The sequence below is a fragment of the Lithobates pipiens genome, unplaced genomic scaffold (genome assembly GCF_037356315.1).
Source record: "Lithobates pipiens isolate NorthernLeopardFrog02 unplaced genomic scaffold, aLitPip1_a1.2 Scaffold_10, whole genome shotgun sequence".
NCBI classification, from domain to species: Eukaryota; Metazoa; Chordata; class Amphibia; order Anura; family Ranidae; genus Lithobates; species Lithobates pipiens.
In genome coordinates, this window is record NW_027507686.1 from 147,328,055 (window position 1) to 147,345,680 (window position 17,626).

Below are 17,626 nucleotides of genomic sequence, written 5' to 3' on the forward strand. Positions count from 1 at the left end.
GATTCACAATTTGTGTACCGTATTTTTCCATGTATAAGACGCCCCCATGTATAAGACGCCCCCCACTTTTGCAACCCAGAATTAAGAAATCCATATTTTAAACAGGTAAAACAGAACACAGTTTTATTTAGTAATTAAAGTTTATATACCAGTATATTATGCATCATATCACTTTATTCAACCTCTGTTGCATCAATGTTCTCTTCTTCATCACTAGTTCCAGACAGAATTTCTTCAACTTCTTTTGCATCACTGCTGTCTTCTGAGTCACTGTCTAAATATGTGAGATCATCCTCAGTTCCGTCCATTTCATTGCTGATTCCACATTTCTTGAAGGACTTCACAATCACCTCTTGTTTGACGCCATGCCATGAGTTTAGGACCCAATTGCAGACCTCGGTAATGGTTGGTTTTTTCACTCTTCCTGCCGGGGTCAAGTTATCACCTGCTTTTTGCATCCATCTGCTCCATTCTTCTCTCATCAGGACCTTAAATGGCTTGTTGATTGAAACATCTAGTGGTTGTAGCTGACCTGTAAGTCCACCAGGAATAACTGCTAGGTGTGTTCGCAAATCTGATGCAACCCTTTTAGTCTTTTCTGTTAAATGTGCTCGGAATTGATCAAAGACAAGCAGAGCTGGCTTCTTTAAGAGCCCTCCAGGTCTTCTGGACCAAACCTTTGCAAACCAAATGGCCATAATGTCTTCATTCATCCATCCCTTCTCTTGAACTTGCACAATAATGCCAGGTGGTATGGTCTCTTTAGGATAGGTTTTCCTCTTGAAAATAAGCATAGGAGGCAGTTTAGTACCATCTGCACAGCATGAAAGCACAGCAGTATAGTGTGTCTTTTCATGGCCACTTGTTTTTATTGGCACTGTTTTGATTCCTTTCACATCAACAGTTCTGTTGGAAGGCACATCAAAATTGAGAGGGACCTCATCCATGTTTGCAATCTGACTTGGTTCAAAATCATATTTTTTCCGAAGTTTTATGACATAGGAGTGAAACTGTTGGATTTTATCCTCGTAAACTGGTGGCATTTTCTGAGCTAACTTTGTTCGTGTTCTCATGGCCAGCCCTTCTCTCCTCATGAAATTGAAGCACCATTTTGCCTTTCCTGTAAAATCAACAATGTTCATTTCGCCTGCAAACATTTTTGCCTGACATTGAATAAGTTTGGTTGACACACATAAGCCACTCTGGCGCTGCTCCAAAATCCAAGTTTTAAGCCTCTGCTCCAAATTTGGCCATTTTGCTGGTTTTCCCCTTAAGGCCTTCTTCTTTTTTGGCATCTTAAGGAGTTGCTCTTCCTGTTTTCTCCACTGTCTGATCATACTCTCAGTGGGGGGAGGTCCAAACTGTCTCTCTGCAGCTCTATTCCCATGCTCTATTGCATAGCTAACTACACTGAGTTTGAATTTTGCAGAATAAGACAGTCTCTTACTTTTATTATTCTGTAACATCTTGGGCTCAAAACGCTCCGCTCTCTGCATCTGCGCAGTCTCCACGTCGAACGGGATCGCATCTGCGCACTCTCCACCTCCGCCTCTACCTCCAGCTGACGTCACTAACATACAGCTCGTGATTGGAGGAAGCCGTTCGTAAGCTATGACCATCTACGCACCCGCGCGGCTCTCTCCCAGGCTGACTGACCGTGTATAAGATGCTGCTCGAATTTCAGTCTAACAATTTAAGGATAAAGTAGCATCTTATACATGGAAAAATACGGTATATCTTCCAAATTTGGCTTTTCCAGGGGTGACACCCCATGTGATGAAGGCAATATCAACACAGTTTGTACATACTCATGTCTAATATTGTCTTCACTTTTCAAAGTTGAACTTTGTAAGTTCCTGTGTTCTGTATGTTATGTTTTTTTATTTTTTAAATTGTAATTTTTATTGAGAGAATTTTTTACAGAAAATGAAAAGATACAGAACTGACAATATTCAAAGAAAATCTGGAGCATACCTTATTGGAGAGACTGATATAACCTCATGGTGACTACAGATATACAGTAGCAATGGAAGGATAAAAATAGATAACTAAAAGAAAACAAAGCAAAATAAAATGCAGAAAGGAAATAAACAACAGAAAAGTATTACGTAAAACCTTCTGAAAATAAAAAGGCTGAGAGACAACACATATGTCGTAATGCAGGGGTTGGGGTCTTGAGCAGATGCTTCAATAACGTGACTAATATCTGACAAAAGAGGGCTACATACCACTATAAATTTCCACAGGAGGTAAGGTAAGCTTCAAATGGCCGTTGGGCCAGCAGAAACAGACTTGAAGTACCGACAAGATACAAAACATCGGGGAGCGAGAAGGTCAGGGAACACTAGGGGACGGACACCGACCGGGTGGCTAGGGGTACCAAGGGCACCTGTGGGAGCCCAAAAATCGAGGCATCCCAGGGGGCCCAGATCACGCCAAACCGGTCAATCCCATCCTTCACCATAGCCGTCAAATGTTCCATCCTGCGTATGTCCCCGACGGTTTGTATCAGCTGAGTCTGGGTTGGGGGCTGAGTAGACAACCAATTAGAGGGGATAGCTCTTTTAGCAGCAAGCAGCACATAGGAAGCTAATTTATTAGCTGCCTTCCCCAACTCCGGGAAGGGAAGGCCTAGGAGAAGGTGGACAGGATCCAATGGAATGGGGGTGTCAAAAATTTGCTGGAGCATGTGAGATACCATGGACCAGAAAGGAGTAATTAGAGCGCATTGCCAAAAGATATGATAATGCGTACCCTTGGTCCTCCCACACCTCCAGCACATGGGAGAAAGAGAGGCGTCATACCGATGAATAACCTCGGGGGTCCTATACCAGAACAGTAGGACTTTATATGCTGTCTCTCTCTGTGCCACACATCTGGAAATTTTAGAGGTGGAGGACCAAATTCTGGACCATTGCGGGAGAGTGATTTGTTGATTAAGGAGCTGCGTCCATTTGTCCATGTAGGAGTGGGATAGGTCAGTGAGAGAGGACCTCTGCTGGAGTATATGGTAAATACTAGAGATAAGCTTTGCTTGGTAGGGGCCCTGGGAGCAGAGCAGCTCAAAAGGCGTCGGTGTGGAGAGGGAGAGAGAGGGGGAAAGAGTTGAAAAGTAGTGAGTTATCTGGAGGTATGAATACCGCATGTGGTTTGGGAGTTGACTGTCGGTTTGGAGGGCCGAAAAGGGCTTAAGTTTACGCGTGACAGGGTGAACGAAGTGGCGGAGTTGGAACAATCCCTCTTTAGCCCAGGGAAACATACGAACATGTGATAGACTGTCAGGAACTAAAGGATTAAACAGCACATTAGAGAGGGGGGGACAGGGTGATGACAATGCAAATTTGGAAGAGCAGGAACGCCACAGTCTAAGCGTGAACAACATGGGACCCAGACATAGATCCAAAAGCCCGGGGTCCCTCATTGTCCCCGGCGACCACGCCAAGGAGCAAGGATGGGTCGGATATAGGGAACCCATCTCAATCTCCGTCCAGCGATTCGGAGGTCTCAGGCAAGACCAAGACACTATCGGGCGCAAATGAGATGCCAGATAGTATTTGTAGACGTCCGGTGCACCCATGCCCCCCTGATCTTTGGGGGCAAAAACCACCAAACCAGCCACTCTATGGGCCCTGCCATTCCAAATAAATTTCAAGAACCAGCGCTTAAGCAACTTAATCTGTGACATCGGAATGGGGACAGGCAAGGTTTCAAAATAATATAACAGTTTTGGCATGATGGACATTTTCAGCACGTTAATTCGGCCTATCCAGGACAGGGGAAGGGAGGTCCATCGAGATAACATACTGTTGATAGACTTAAACAGAGGGATGTAATTGGTCGGGTAAAGGGCGGAGTAGGAAGTCGTTAGCTGAACCCCAAGATATTTGAGGGACGATGTGCACCATCGGTAGGGGAATGTATTTTGTAGACGCAGGAGTTCCTCCGGGGGAACATGGAGGGGGAGGGCCTCCGTCTTTGCCGTGTTGACCTTATAGCCTGACAGGGAACTAAATTGAGTGAGTAGGGCATGCAGGGAAGGGAGGGAAATGTGGGGACTGGTTAGAGTAAGGAGGACGTCATCCGCAAATAAAGATAATTTATACTCCCTTTGCCGCATGGGCACCCCCTTGATATCAGGGTGAGATCTGATAGCCTCTGCCAGGGGCTCTAGGCAGAGTATAAAGAGGAGCGGGGAGAGAGGGCAGCCCTGTCTCGTCCCGTTTGTCATAGGGAATGAGTGGGAGGTGAAGGACACTAATCGGACCTGGGAAGAGGGGTTGGAGTATAGGGATTGTAGCGCGGAGAGAAAGGGTCCCCGCAAGCCAAATCTAGTGAGGGTCGCGAACATGTAGGGCCAGCTTAACCGGTCAAACGCCTTTTGGGCGTCCAGACTGAGAATCAGGGCGGGGCGACGAACCCTGTTCAGCATGTCAATTAGGTCTATAGTTCGCCGGGTGTTGTCACCCGCATGCCTGGTTGGAACGAAGCCCACCTGGTCTCTGTCTATGAGCTTCGTCAGGAATTGGGACAAACGGTTTGCAAGGATTTTTGTAAATAGTTTGTAGTCTGAATTTAAAAGGGCTATAGGTCTGTAGTTGTCTGGTAGGGTCGGGTCCTTGTCCTGTTTAGGAATGACCGTGATGAAGGAGTGAAGAAAATGTTGGTGAGGTGACTTACCTAGAAGCAGCGAGTTATACAGGGTCACTAGATGAGGCGACAGGATGGGGAGGAAATGTTTGTAATAGGAGTATGGGAGGCCATCCGGACCTGGGGCTTTGTGGGAGGGGAGAGCCTTAACAGTGTTATCCACCTCATCCTCTGTAACGGGTGCGTTTAGGATATGCAGATCCGAATCTGACAACTGGGGGAGCTTCAGGCCCGACATGAACTCCTCAAAAGCAGCCAAATCAAAAGTTGGATGTTGTGCGGGGGTTAGGCAATTATAGAGTTTGTTATAGAAGTCGCCAAACACCTGGGTCATTGTCTGGGGGCAGAAAGTGGGGGACCCGTCAGGGAGTTTGATGTGGTCCGGGAAGGCGTGATAAGGCCTAGGGTTAAGTCTAGAAACCAACATCCTGTGTGGCTTATTCGAGTACTCATAGAACTTCTGTTTAGCCCACAGGATTGATTTGTCTACGTGAGACATGTCTAGGGATTTAATACGGTTCCGCAGGCCCGTGACCGTGCGCAGCCGATCCACCGTGGGGGAGCGCAACAGAGCCCTTTCTGCTCTGTGAAGTTCTAGGAACAAAGAAGTTTTCAAGAGAGCTGCATCTCTTTTCCTTCGAGAACCGAGAGCAATACATTGCCCCCGGAAGAAGGCCTTGTGGGCCTCCCAGAGGGTGGATGGGCTGGGCACGGAGCCCTCGTTCAGGAGAAAATATTCGGTCAGGGCCGCTTCGAGTTTAGCATTGGTTTCAGGGTGCTTGAGCAGGGACTCGTTGAGTCTCCAGTGACATTTCTTGGGGAAAGCAGCAGATAGGCATAAATCTAGAGTCAAGGGGGCATGGTCCGACCAGGTTATCGCACCCATGTCAGAGGACACTGCGTGAGATATCAAGGGGGCCGTAATAAAAAAATAATCCAAGCGAGAGAACATCTTATGAGGAGGGGAGTAAAATGAGTATTGCCTACCCGAGGGATGTTTCAGCCGCCAAGCGTCGAACAAGTGGTGTGTACGAATAAGTTTCCTAAAGGAGGTAGCCAGGGTGTGAGAGGCCGGGGGAGGAGTGAGATTAAATAGAGATCGTCTGTCCCGGGCGGGAGAGAGCACAGCATTAAAGCCCCCCCCTAGAACTGTAAAGGGAGTAGAAAGCTTATGCAGACGTGCCAAGGCATCTGTGAGAAATTTCACCTGGCCTGAATTGGGGGCGTAGAAGTTCATGATCCTCATAGGATTAGAGAGATAGGATCCCTGCAAAATAATATAACGACCATGAGGATCCACTTGAGAGGACCTAACCTGGAAAGGACATGAGTTTTTTATTAAAATTGCTACTCCAGCCTTCCCCGAGGGGTCCGATGCCACATAAGACACCGGAAAATGTTTAGATGCGAATCTAAAGGAGCCTCCGGCCCGGAAGTGCGTCTCTTTAACTAATATCACATCTGCGCCGGAGGCCCTAAACTCCCTCAAGGCCAGCCATCTCTTCCTGACGGAATTCAGGCCCTTTACGTCATAGGAGACCAGTTTCAAAGCCATGTCGCGTCGGGGCTGTCAGGCCAGTGAACATGCAGGTCAAAGGGCGGAGGCCCAGACACAACACGGCTCAAAAGGGGGCCAGGGAGGGGCCCCAAGCCGCCTATCAGCACATTATAATTAAAACAGATATTGCTTACAATAGAGTTAGTTGCAACATGGAAAGAAACACCCAAAGACATATATAGACATAAAATGCACATAACAGTTATCGGCAAATGGATCAGAGGAAAAACCCCAATAAAAGCAATAAAATCAGAGAAATAAATGAAAAAAAAAAAAAAATAAGAATAAAAAATTAAAAATTAAAAATAAAAACCAAAACACCAAGAAGACATCAGAGCAATAATATGAAAAAAGGAAAACACATATCAGTCCCCAAAAAAGGGGGTACGCGTGCAGGCCCAAAAAGGGGGCCACTGAACATAGTGATGCGGAGCAACCATAAGGCCAGGACGGCCTAAAAAAAACAAGAAAAACCAGCAAAAAAAACCCTGAGAGAGTCAAACCCCTCAGGGGTCCTTGGCCGCAGCCCAAGGACTTGGTGGGGAGCATGGCAGTTCCCAACATGGAAGGGGGTCCGTGACGTCCCACCCCGACGATCCAGAGAGGTCGGTGGCGTAGTAAGGGCTCCTCATGTCCTCCGTAACAAAGTCAGTAGCCGAGGGAAGCAAACATAAACTGAAGTATAAAACAGAACCGTAGAAAAAACAGCCCAACTGGGATCTCTGAACTAGCGGTGGATCCGCGCATGGCCGAAAGCCAACTGTAGAGGCATACCTCACTCCACGGGGGGGGGGGGAGACCGTCAAGAAGGTCGCAACCCCCCGTGTGAGGCAGCAAAAAGAAAAAAAAGAATGAAGTGGGCAAATCCAGAGGGGACCCCTGACAGGTCTTCAGGTGGGGGGTCTGGAGCGTTGAGAGCGTTGGGGTGTGGAGTAGGCCCTTGATCCTCTTCCTCTCACCGGGGTCCAGATCCTGGGAGGAAGAGAGCTGTGTCTTGGGGTAGTCGGAGGAGCTTGGTCAAACTCTGCAGGGAGCGGGGGAAGGCCCAGCTTCTTGAGGAAAGCCTCCCCCTCCTGGGGGTCCCGCAGGGTGTGCTGGGCCCCCTCCATGGTGACACTCAAACGGAAGGGAAAGCCCCAATAATAAGGGACCTTGAGCTCCTGAAGGTGGGATGTGATGGGTCTAAGAGAGCGACGCTTGGCCAATGTGATGGGAGAAAGGTCACTAAACAGTTGAATCTTATCCCCCTTGTACTCGATGCTGGACCTGTTGCGTGTAGCCTTGGTCAGGGCCTCCTTGCTTTCATAGAAGTGGAAACGCACCACTATATTCCGGGGCCTGGCCCCCGCAGGGGGTTTAGGAGCCAGGGACCTGTGGGCTCTGTCCAGGCGCCAGTCTATGTCCACTATGTCCGGGGCCAGAGTGTTGAAGAGGCCTAGAAGATACGGCCTGGTGTTATTGTCAGCTATCTTCTCAGAGACACCGCGGATCCTGAGGTTTTGGCGTCGTTCCCTGTTCTCGAGATCCTCCTGTTGGAGTTGTAGCTGGGAGATGGAATTTTTAAGAGTAGCGTTTTCCTCTTCAAGGGCCTGCACATAATGCAGAGTCTCGTCAAATTTCGTTTCCAGGGTCGCCGTGCGTTCCCCTAGGGCATCTATTTCCCCCCTAAGTTCTCTGCAGATCCTCCCCATCTCCTGGGCTATGTCCCTGGTAACTTGCTGCGCTAGGGCCTGGAGCTTGAGATCCATCAATTCCGGTGTAAGGGCCTGCGGAGGGGGGGAAGGCGGGGGCTGTCGGGGTGACCGCTGCGAGGAATCCTCCGCCATAAGCGCACTGACATAGTACTTCGGATCCCCCTGCGTGATCGGGGCCGGGGATGAGGGCCTAGTTAGAAAGCGATCCATATTGGAGGAGGGCTGCGGGGGACGATACGCCGATCGCTGATCCCCGATTTTTCCCATGAAGTGCCTGGGAGGGATGAGGAGGGTCGGAGGCTTGCCCCTGGATCAATCTTGTGCTAGCGTTAGCTTTACAGGGGCCGCGGATCGCGGGACGGGACCAGAACTCACGGATTAAACATCCGCCATCTTGGAGAGCCGCGCAGGCGACCTAGTAGAGATGTTTAAGGAATAAATCAGGTTGGTAGAAGAGCGAACAAAAGCCTTTGAGTGTAGTTGAAGGGCTTGGGTGGGCCAAGATGGCCGCCGGCTGGGCCAAGGCCTCAGATCCAAAGTGTGGAGGTGACCATGGGGCAGGTAGAGGACCTTCCAGGGGAGCCCAGTCCCCGCTGTGGCGGGGTAATATGTCCTTTCCCCTGGGGGCAGTAGTACTGGTGCTGTAGGGGAGCCAGACAGGAGATCCTGGGTGTAGCAAGATGGCCGCCGGAATACAGCTCACTAACCTCTGAGCTGATTGCTGCTCCTGTGTCCTCAAGCTCGGCTCCCGTCCTCCAGCGGGGGGCCCCGAGGGTCGAGCGGTGCTATGTGGTGCCGGGATGGCCGAAGGGCGGCCCGGATTCCGCCGTCCGGCGGCCGCGGGGACTGAGTAGGCCGCAAGATGGCGGCGCCCGGCCTGTGGTGTGGATCGCGGCCGCGGGCCGGTGTATGATGCCGAGACCGGCCAAATATCGCCACCGCCCGAAGGAGAGGTGTCCCGCAGGGGAGATGGGTGGTCCAGCGGGCTCCCAAATCGGATCCTGAGAGAGGATGGACCCGGATTGCGAGAGGCGCCAGCGGAGCTCCTCTCGAACACGTCCCTCTTCTTCCGCTGTCGGCTACGCCCCTCTGTATGTTATGTTTTGATACATGCCTGTTTATACAAAAACGGCAAGTTATATTAATGTTACCAAAAATAATGTTATATACATCAAATATGTTGGTTTGTTGCAAAACTCTTTTATAAATGCACATGTGAATGAGCTTTGAGTAAAAAATGTAATTATCAACAATGTGTGGCTTTCTTTTTCAATGCACAAAAGCAGTATTTGTAGTAAAGTTGTTGTTTTCTGTGACAATGAGTGTTATTTACTAAAGGCAAATCCACTTTGCACTCCAAGTGCAGTTTCAAGTGCACTTGTAGTGCATAGTGGATTTGCCTTTAGTAAATAGCACCCATAGTGCTTTTTCATTTTCCCCAATCACACCATTTTCATGATGCCACACATTTCTGTCATGGTGCTGAAAATGAGGAATATTTTTGTCAGTAATGCACTACATACATTAACAAAAAAACAAGGTGTGTGTAGCAGACCCATAATAATATTATCTGAAGAAGAGACTGTCACCTCATCTCGCACAGAAATTGGGTTTGCACTGTTGAAGAAAAAGGCCAAAAAAATTAAAAAAAAAGCTAGGAGACACCTAAACCAAACCCAAGCAGTAAATGAAAACATAGATTATTGCAGTTTGAAAGAAAAATGTATAAAAAAAAAAGGCCTCTCAGACATTGTCTGGCATCTCAATGGCCCCCCTACCCACAAAGTGCTCCATATATCTGTTTCAGACCTCGTGGGCGCTTTGGGGGGGGGGGGGGGGGGGCAAGCCAGGATGGCCAGCTTCAAGGGCTATAAGGTTGGCATGTTCAGGTAAGCCTGCGTCTGGCCCAACTGAGGCCACATAGTTTGGTGAGTGTTTCTTCAAAAAATTGTGCAGAATGCAGCACAAATATGATTGAGTTTATATTCCACCATGTGGATTGGAGTCAAAAATAGGCAAAACCGCCTGGCCATTATCCCAAAAGTGTTCTCCACCACTCTTCTGGCTCTGGCGAGCCGGAAATTAAAGTCCCTCTGTTCCGGGGTGAGGGTCCACATCAGGAAAGGCCGCATCAGATGGTTCGTCAGCGCAAACGCTTCATCCGTGACGAAGACAAAAGGGAGTCATTTCGCATTCTCCTCTGGAGGTGGCAAGCCCTGACTGCCACTCTGGAGATGCCAGTAGAACTCAGTCTGCGCAATCACTCCAACATCCAACATCCGGCCATTTTTCCCCACGTCCACATACAGGAAGTTATATGTCGCTGACACCACCGCCAGCATCACAATACTATTATACCCCTTGTAATTATAATAGTAGGACCCCGAGTTTGGGAGTGGGACAATGCGGACTGGTTTCCCATCAATTGCACTTCCACAATTGGGAAAGTTCCAACGGGTGGCAAAGTGGGAGGCCACAGTCTGCCATTCCTGTGGCGTTGAAGGAAACTGTGGAGTCAAGCAAGACATTTTTTTTTTTAATTTTGCATATCGACATTGCAAGCAGATTAGACACAAACATTTTTGGCCAAGATCAGTATAACATTTTTGGAAATGAGTATTTAAAGCCAAAAGTATAAGGTCCCCTTATCAGATTCCTCACCTCCCCCTCCCCCCCATCTGATGGCCCATTGCAAAAAATTATGATGGGGGGATTTTTTGGACAGGTAACCCTCTCCACCTCATTGAGAGCTGAATGCATAAATAATGTGTGATACTTTGGCCAGACGAAACCTTACTTAGACTATTGGCAGCCCACCGGACAGGTAAGAAGTGTTATAATACAAAAAAATAATAATAATGAACAAATGGAAGCACATTTTTATATTCTGCTATTACCTATCAAGATAATAATAGGAGAAAAAAAATTTAAAACAGTAGCATTTGAAAGTATTGAGGCAGGCCCTTGCACTACTGTCCCAGAGAGATGTCAGGAATTCTTGGAAAATTTTACAATAAATTATATAACTGTCTAACTCCGGAGAATCACTTTAATTTTACCCAGGAAAAATTTGAAACCCTTTTCTCTAATATAAAACTTATTCAACTAACTTCAACAGACTTGGCAAGCCCGAACAAAGCTGTAACGGCTGAGGAACTCTTGGCCACTATCAAGGGACTGCCTTTTCACAAATCACCTGGTCCTGATGGTCCGTCATATTTTTATTACAAAACCTTCTTTGATATTTTATCCCCACATATGTTGACTTTGTATAGTTCCCTGCTTGAGGGCTCCAACCCCCCCATCCTCACTTTTCCCATTCCTAGATCTCTGTTATTCTGAAGCCGGGCAAGGACCCCTCTATTCCAGACAATTGCAGACCCATTGCCCTCTTAAATTCAAATTCACTGATCCTGAGTTTGGATGCACAAAAGGCTTTTGATAGACTGAGTTGGCCTTATATGTTTTCTACTAGAGACTCTTTACTCAACGGTCTCAGCCCAGGTACAGATGTCGTCCTTCCTGGACCCCATTTTTAAGCGCCAATGTACCGCTCCAATGAACTTCACTCTGAGTGTTTGGCATAAATGTCTCAAAAGATATCCCCTTGCTTCTCCATGCTCTCCCCTTATGAATGTGTTGTTCAACCCAGCCATATTGGACAGCATGTATTTAGGTAGGGTTTTTCCTTGGCTTACCGCCCCGCTATTCCAACTTCGAAACCTGGTCCATCCCATTATGCAGAAGCTCTACTCCTTCGATATCCTACATAAAAACAATTGACATTCAGTCCCACCTTTTTCATTTTTATCTGCAGTTTAGGCATCTCTTTCACTCCAAGTCCCCTTCCCTGACCCTTGATAAACCTACTGCTTTCGAGTATCTATGCGCCCAGGGGCCACACCAGTTACATTTAATATCTTCCATTCACTGCATCCTCCATGAGTTGACCCCTCTCACAGAAGCCACTCACCATTACATGAGGAAATGGTCCCTCCTCTTAGGTAAATCCATCATGGTCCAAACATGGGATAAGATGTGGTCCTCTATCTTTAAATCCTCCAAATGTGTGACCCATAAGGAAACCTCTATAAAGATCCTTTATGTTCTGGTACAGGACCCCACACTGTTTTACACAAACTTGACTACTCAGTCTCATCCCGCTGCTGGTGATGCAGAGTTGAAATGGGTTCTTTGTTTCACATCTTCTGGGAGTGCTCTCTGATACGGCCCTTCTGGCAGGATGTGGGGCAACTAATCCAGAGGGTGATAGACCCCTTGAACTGTCTACTGGGGCTTCCTGTTAAGAGTCTACCCAAAAAAGTTAACAGGCTGATCTCTTACATTTTGCTTGCGGCAAAAATAATTATTCCATTATGCTGGCTGTCCAACACATCAACCCCATGGCCCAGATTTTTACAGCTGGTGGCTGAGATCCAGAGGATGGAATATCTAAATGGCCTCTGTACACGATTCTATTCCCCAATTTGATAAAGTATGGGATCAATCGGAATATGGGACTCATATCCCAGTGGACACATCGGAAAATGTTTTAATCCAAAATTAAGTATTGTCTTTCCCTCTCCACCCTCTCCCTTTTTATTCTTCTTTTTGTACGCTATTTGGTGCCTATTTCTACATGTACCCTCCACAAGATTGTTTACTGTTTCATTAATGTAAATGCTCTTGGATTCTAAATCTTACTATTCACATGTGAGTTGTTTATGTTATATAACTATTAATAAGCTGTGCGGATCACTCCTGTGCTCTGCACTATGGACATTGTTCACCTGTTCTCTTCAGTAGTGATGGACAAACTTCCGACGGGACATTTCGCGAACGCGGCCGATAGTTCGCGAACCGTAACGTTCGCGGTGGGCCCCATTGACTTCAATGGGAGGCGAACTTTACAAACCTACAGGTCATACTCATGGGACTCATATCCCAGTGGACACATCGGAAAATGTTTTAATCCAAAATTAAGTATTGTCTTTCCCTCTCCACCCTCTCCCTTTTTATTCTTCTTTTTGTACGCTATTTGGTGCCTATTTCTACATGTACCCTCCACAAGATTGTTTACTGTTTCATTAATGTAAATGCTCTTGGATTCTAAATCTTACTATTCACATGTGAGTTGTTTATGTTATATAACTATTAATAAGCTGTGCGGATCACTCCTGTGCTCTGCACTATGGACATTGTTCACCTGTTCTCTTCAGTAGTGATGGACAAACTTCCGACGGGACATTTCGCGAACGCGGCCGATAGTTCGCGAACCGTAACGTTCGCGGTGGGCCCCATTGACTTCAATGGGAGGCGAACTTTACAAACCTACAGGTCATATTTGCAGCCACAAAATAATTACTAGCTGTGCACACATAGTCCCACCACATGGCCAATGACATAACACATGTATGAGGTGAATCTGGGATCGACAACCACAACCATTTTTATATGTGAAATTGTGACAATTTAGGACTGTGGAGCGCATGAAGGCAATGGAGGAGAGAGAAGGTCAGGGTAGGCAAAGAAGTGGGTGCAGGAGATGATCACCAGCACCGTGATATAGAACACTGACACCTTCACTGTGATAGAGTGATCTGACACCAGCACCGTGATAGAGAGCACTGACATCAGCACCGTGACATAAAACACTGACATCAGCACCGTGATATACAGCACTGACACCTGCACCGTGATAGAGTGATCTGACACCAGCATCGTGATAGAGAGCACTGACATCAGAACCATGATAGAGAGCACTGACACCAGCACCGTGATATACAGCACTGACACCAGCACCGTGATAGAGAGCACTGACATCAGCAGCGTGACATAAAGCACTGATGCCAGCACCGTGATATACAGCACTGACACCTGCACCGTGATAGAGTGATCTGACACCAGCACGATGATAGAGAGCACTGACATCAGCAGCGTGACATATAGCACTGACACCAGCACCGTGATAGAGTGATCTGACACCTGCACCGTGATAGAGTGATCTGACACCAGCACCGTGATAGAGAGCACTGACATCAGCAGCGTGACATAAAGCACTGACACCAGCACCATGATATACAGCACTGACACCTGCACCGTAAGCAGCCCCAGGAGGAAGTCAGCATAGCACAGGGATGGTGGGAGCCCCTCATAATGAGCATAGCACAGGGATGGTGGGAGCCCCTCATAATATGCACAGCAGAGGTACAGCCCCAGGAGGAAGTCAGCACAGCACAGGGATGGTGGGAGCCCCTCATAATAAGCAGCCCCAGGAGGAAGTCAGCACAGCACAGGGATGGTGGGAGCCCCTCATAATGAGCATAGCACAGGGATGGTGGGAGCCTCTCATAATATGCACAGCAGAGGTACAGCCCCAGGAGGAAGTCAGCATAGCACAGGGATGGTGGGATCCCCTCATAATGAGCATAGCACAGGCATGGTGGGAGCCCCTCATAATATGCACAGCAGAGGTACAGCCCCAGGAGGAAGTCAGCACAGCACAGGGATGGTGGGAGCCCCTCATAATAAGCAGCCCCAGGAGGAAGTCAGCACAGCACAGGGATGGTGGGAGCCCCTCATAATGAGCACAGCACAAGGATGGTGGGAGCCCCTCATAATAAGCAGCCCCAGGAGAAATATGACACCGTTCAACCTCTTCAAACAGGAGGGAACAGGCATATAGTACGGTGTGCTTTTTTTGTACAAGGAAGTGAGCCAAATGAAGAAAGAAGGTCTGTGTGCTCGATTAAAAAAATTGTTTATAGACATATACATGGTCTACTGGTCACATGTGTTGAATTCCTCCGAGATCCATGCCTCATTCATTTTTAGAAATGTGAGGTAGTTAACACTGTCGTGAGCTAGATGAGTATGCTTATCGGTCACGATTCCCCCCTGCTGCGCTGAACGTCCTTTCGGACAGGACACTGGACGGGGGGCAAGCCAACAGTTCGATTGCAAATTGGGCAAGCTCTGGCCAGAGGTCAAGCCTGCCCACCCAGTAGTCCAGGGGTTCATCACTCCTCAGAGCGTCCACATCGGCCGTTAACCCGATGTAGTCGGACGCCTGACGCTGGATCCGGATGACACCTGTCGATGGGTCGGCTGAAAGAATGACCTCATATCCGAAGTCACCAACACATCTTCAAACCGGCCTCTTCTTGCAGGTGCTGTTGGATTGGTACCCACAATTCATTCTCTGGGAGTGGGAATTGCTCCTCTGCCAGTGCACGCAAAAGCAGAATACAACATTTCTCTAAGCAAGGCCTGGAAGTGCTCCATTTTGCCAGCCCTCTGTGACGGTGGTAACATTTCCGCCATTTTGTGTTTGTACCGGGGGTCTAAGTACGTTGCCACCCAGTACTGGTCCTTGACCCTTATGCTTATGCTTTTTATATGGGGGTCCCTATTAAAACACTGGAGCATGAAGGCCCCCATTTGCACTAAACTGGAAGCGGTGTGGTGGCCTTGCTCCTGCTCATCATCCAGGATAATGTCGTCCTCTTCATTCTCCTCTCCCCATCCACGCACAACAACAGGGATCCCAGAAAGGTTTAAAGCATGCTCTTCTTGCTCCTCCTCATCCGCCCTGGCACCATCCTCCTCTGACTCCTCTTCAGACTCCTGTTGTTCACTTGTCTCAGATAGAGTAGCCCCCCCTGGAAATTCATCCAGCATTGCGACTTCTTCATCTTCCCACTCCTGCTCCTCCACAGCTTGATCAATGACACGACACAATGCACGCTCCATGAAGAAGGCATAAGGTACCATGTCACTGATGGCGCCATGGCTGCAACTGACTAGTTTGGTGATCTCCTCAAATGGCTGCAGAAGTCTGCATGCGTCACGCATGAGCAGCCACTGGCGCGGTGAAAAAAACCCCAGCTCCCCAGAACCTGTTCTGCCGCAGAGTTCATACAGGTAGACGTTAACTGCACGTTTCTGCTGGAGCAGCGTATTAAGCATATAGAAGGTTGAGTTCCATCGCGTCGGGCAATCGCAAATAAGACGTCTGACCGGCATATTGTGTCGCCGCTGAATGTCAGCAAGGCGAGCCATGGCCGTGTAAGATCTTCTGAAATGGGCCGAGATTTTCCTTGCCTGCCGCAAGATGTCCTGGACCCCAGGGTATTTGACAACGAATCGCTGCGCGACCAAGTTTAAGATATGTGCCATGCATGGCACGTGCGTAATTTTGCTCTGTTTCAATGCGCTAAGCAGATTGGCACCGTTGTCACACACCACTTTACCAACTGTCAAATTGAGCGGTGTTAGCCACTGATCTGCCTGTGAACGCAAAGCTGAAAGGAGTGCCGGGCCAGTGTGGCTCTTGGCTTCCAGGCACAACAGACGCAGCATGGCATGGTAACGTCTCACCTGGCATGTCGAATAGGTTCTGGGGAGATTGGGCGGCGCAGCGGAAAAGACACTAGCAGCGGAAAAGGAGGAGTCATCCGAGGAGGAGAGGGAGGAGGATGGAGTAGGAGGAGGAGGAGAAGAAGAGCCAGGCCTGCATGCAATCCGTGGCGGTAAAACCAAATCTACACGGGTGCCACGGGTTACATGCTTGACGGCCGTCAGAAGGTTCATCCAGTGGGCAGTAAAAGTGAAGCCGCGTACACACGGGCGGATTGTCTGCCCAACTAAGTTCGTCAGACAATCCGTCCAAACTTTTGAATGAACGGACTTGCCCACACACGGCACTTTTTGAGCGGACTAATACAGCGGACTAAGTCCGCCATACAATCCGCTCAACTTTTGAAATGAACGGACTCGCCCACACACGTGGAGGAAAGTCCGCTCATTTCGAGCGCGTCTCCAGGTAGGAGGGGCCCGCGAAGGAGACGTCGCTGGCCCCGCCGCCTGGAATGGACTTAAAGGGGAATCCCAACACCGAAAAAAATCGGCGTGGGGGTCCCCCCCAAGTCCACAACAGACCCTTGTCCGAGCACGCTACCCGGCCGGCCAGGAAAGGGGGGCGAGCGAGCGCCCCCCCTCCTGAGCCGTACCAGGCCGCGTGCCCTCAACATGGGGGGTGCCTTGGGAAGGGGGGGCCGCGCGGCCCCCCCACCCCAAAGCACCTTGTCCCCATGTTGATGAGGACAAGGGCCTCTTCCCGACAACCCTGGCCGTTGGTTGTCGTGGTCTGCGGGCAGGGGGCTTATCGGAATCCGGGAGCCCCCTTTAATAAGGGGGCCCCCGGATACCGGCCCCCCACCCTATGTGAATGAGTATGGGGTACAATGTACCCCTACCCATTCACCTGTAAAATAAAAGTACCAAAAAAAAACACAACACACGAGATAAAATAGTTTATTGCACAGCTCCGGGGGTCTTCCGTCTTCGGGGGTCTTCTCGCCGGACTCCTCCGCTATCTTCTTGTAGCTCTTTTGCTAGCGGAGGAGTCCGGCTTTCTTCCTCCCCGCCGCCGGCCTCTTCTCCCGACTTCGGGGGTCTTGTCCCCCTCTTCGGTTCTTCTGCCGGGCCACCGCGCCTTCTTCTAGCTCTTTTACAGGCGGTGGCCCGGTCTTCTGTCGCCGCTGTCGCCGCCGCCTTCCGTTCTTCTTCTTCTTCTTCTTCCCCAGGAGATGTTGCCTCGACGATCTCTCCGGCCGGAATGCCAGAGCCACGCTGCGCGGCCACTTATATAGTGACAATGGGGCGGTGTCACATGGTATATGTCACATGGGTTGGTCACATGGGTTGATGTCACATGGGGACTATG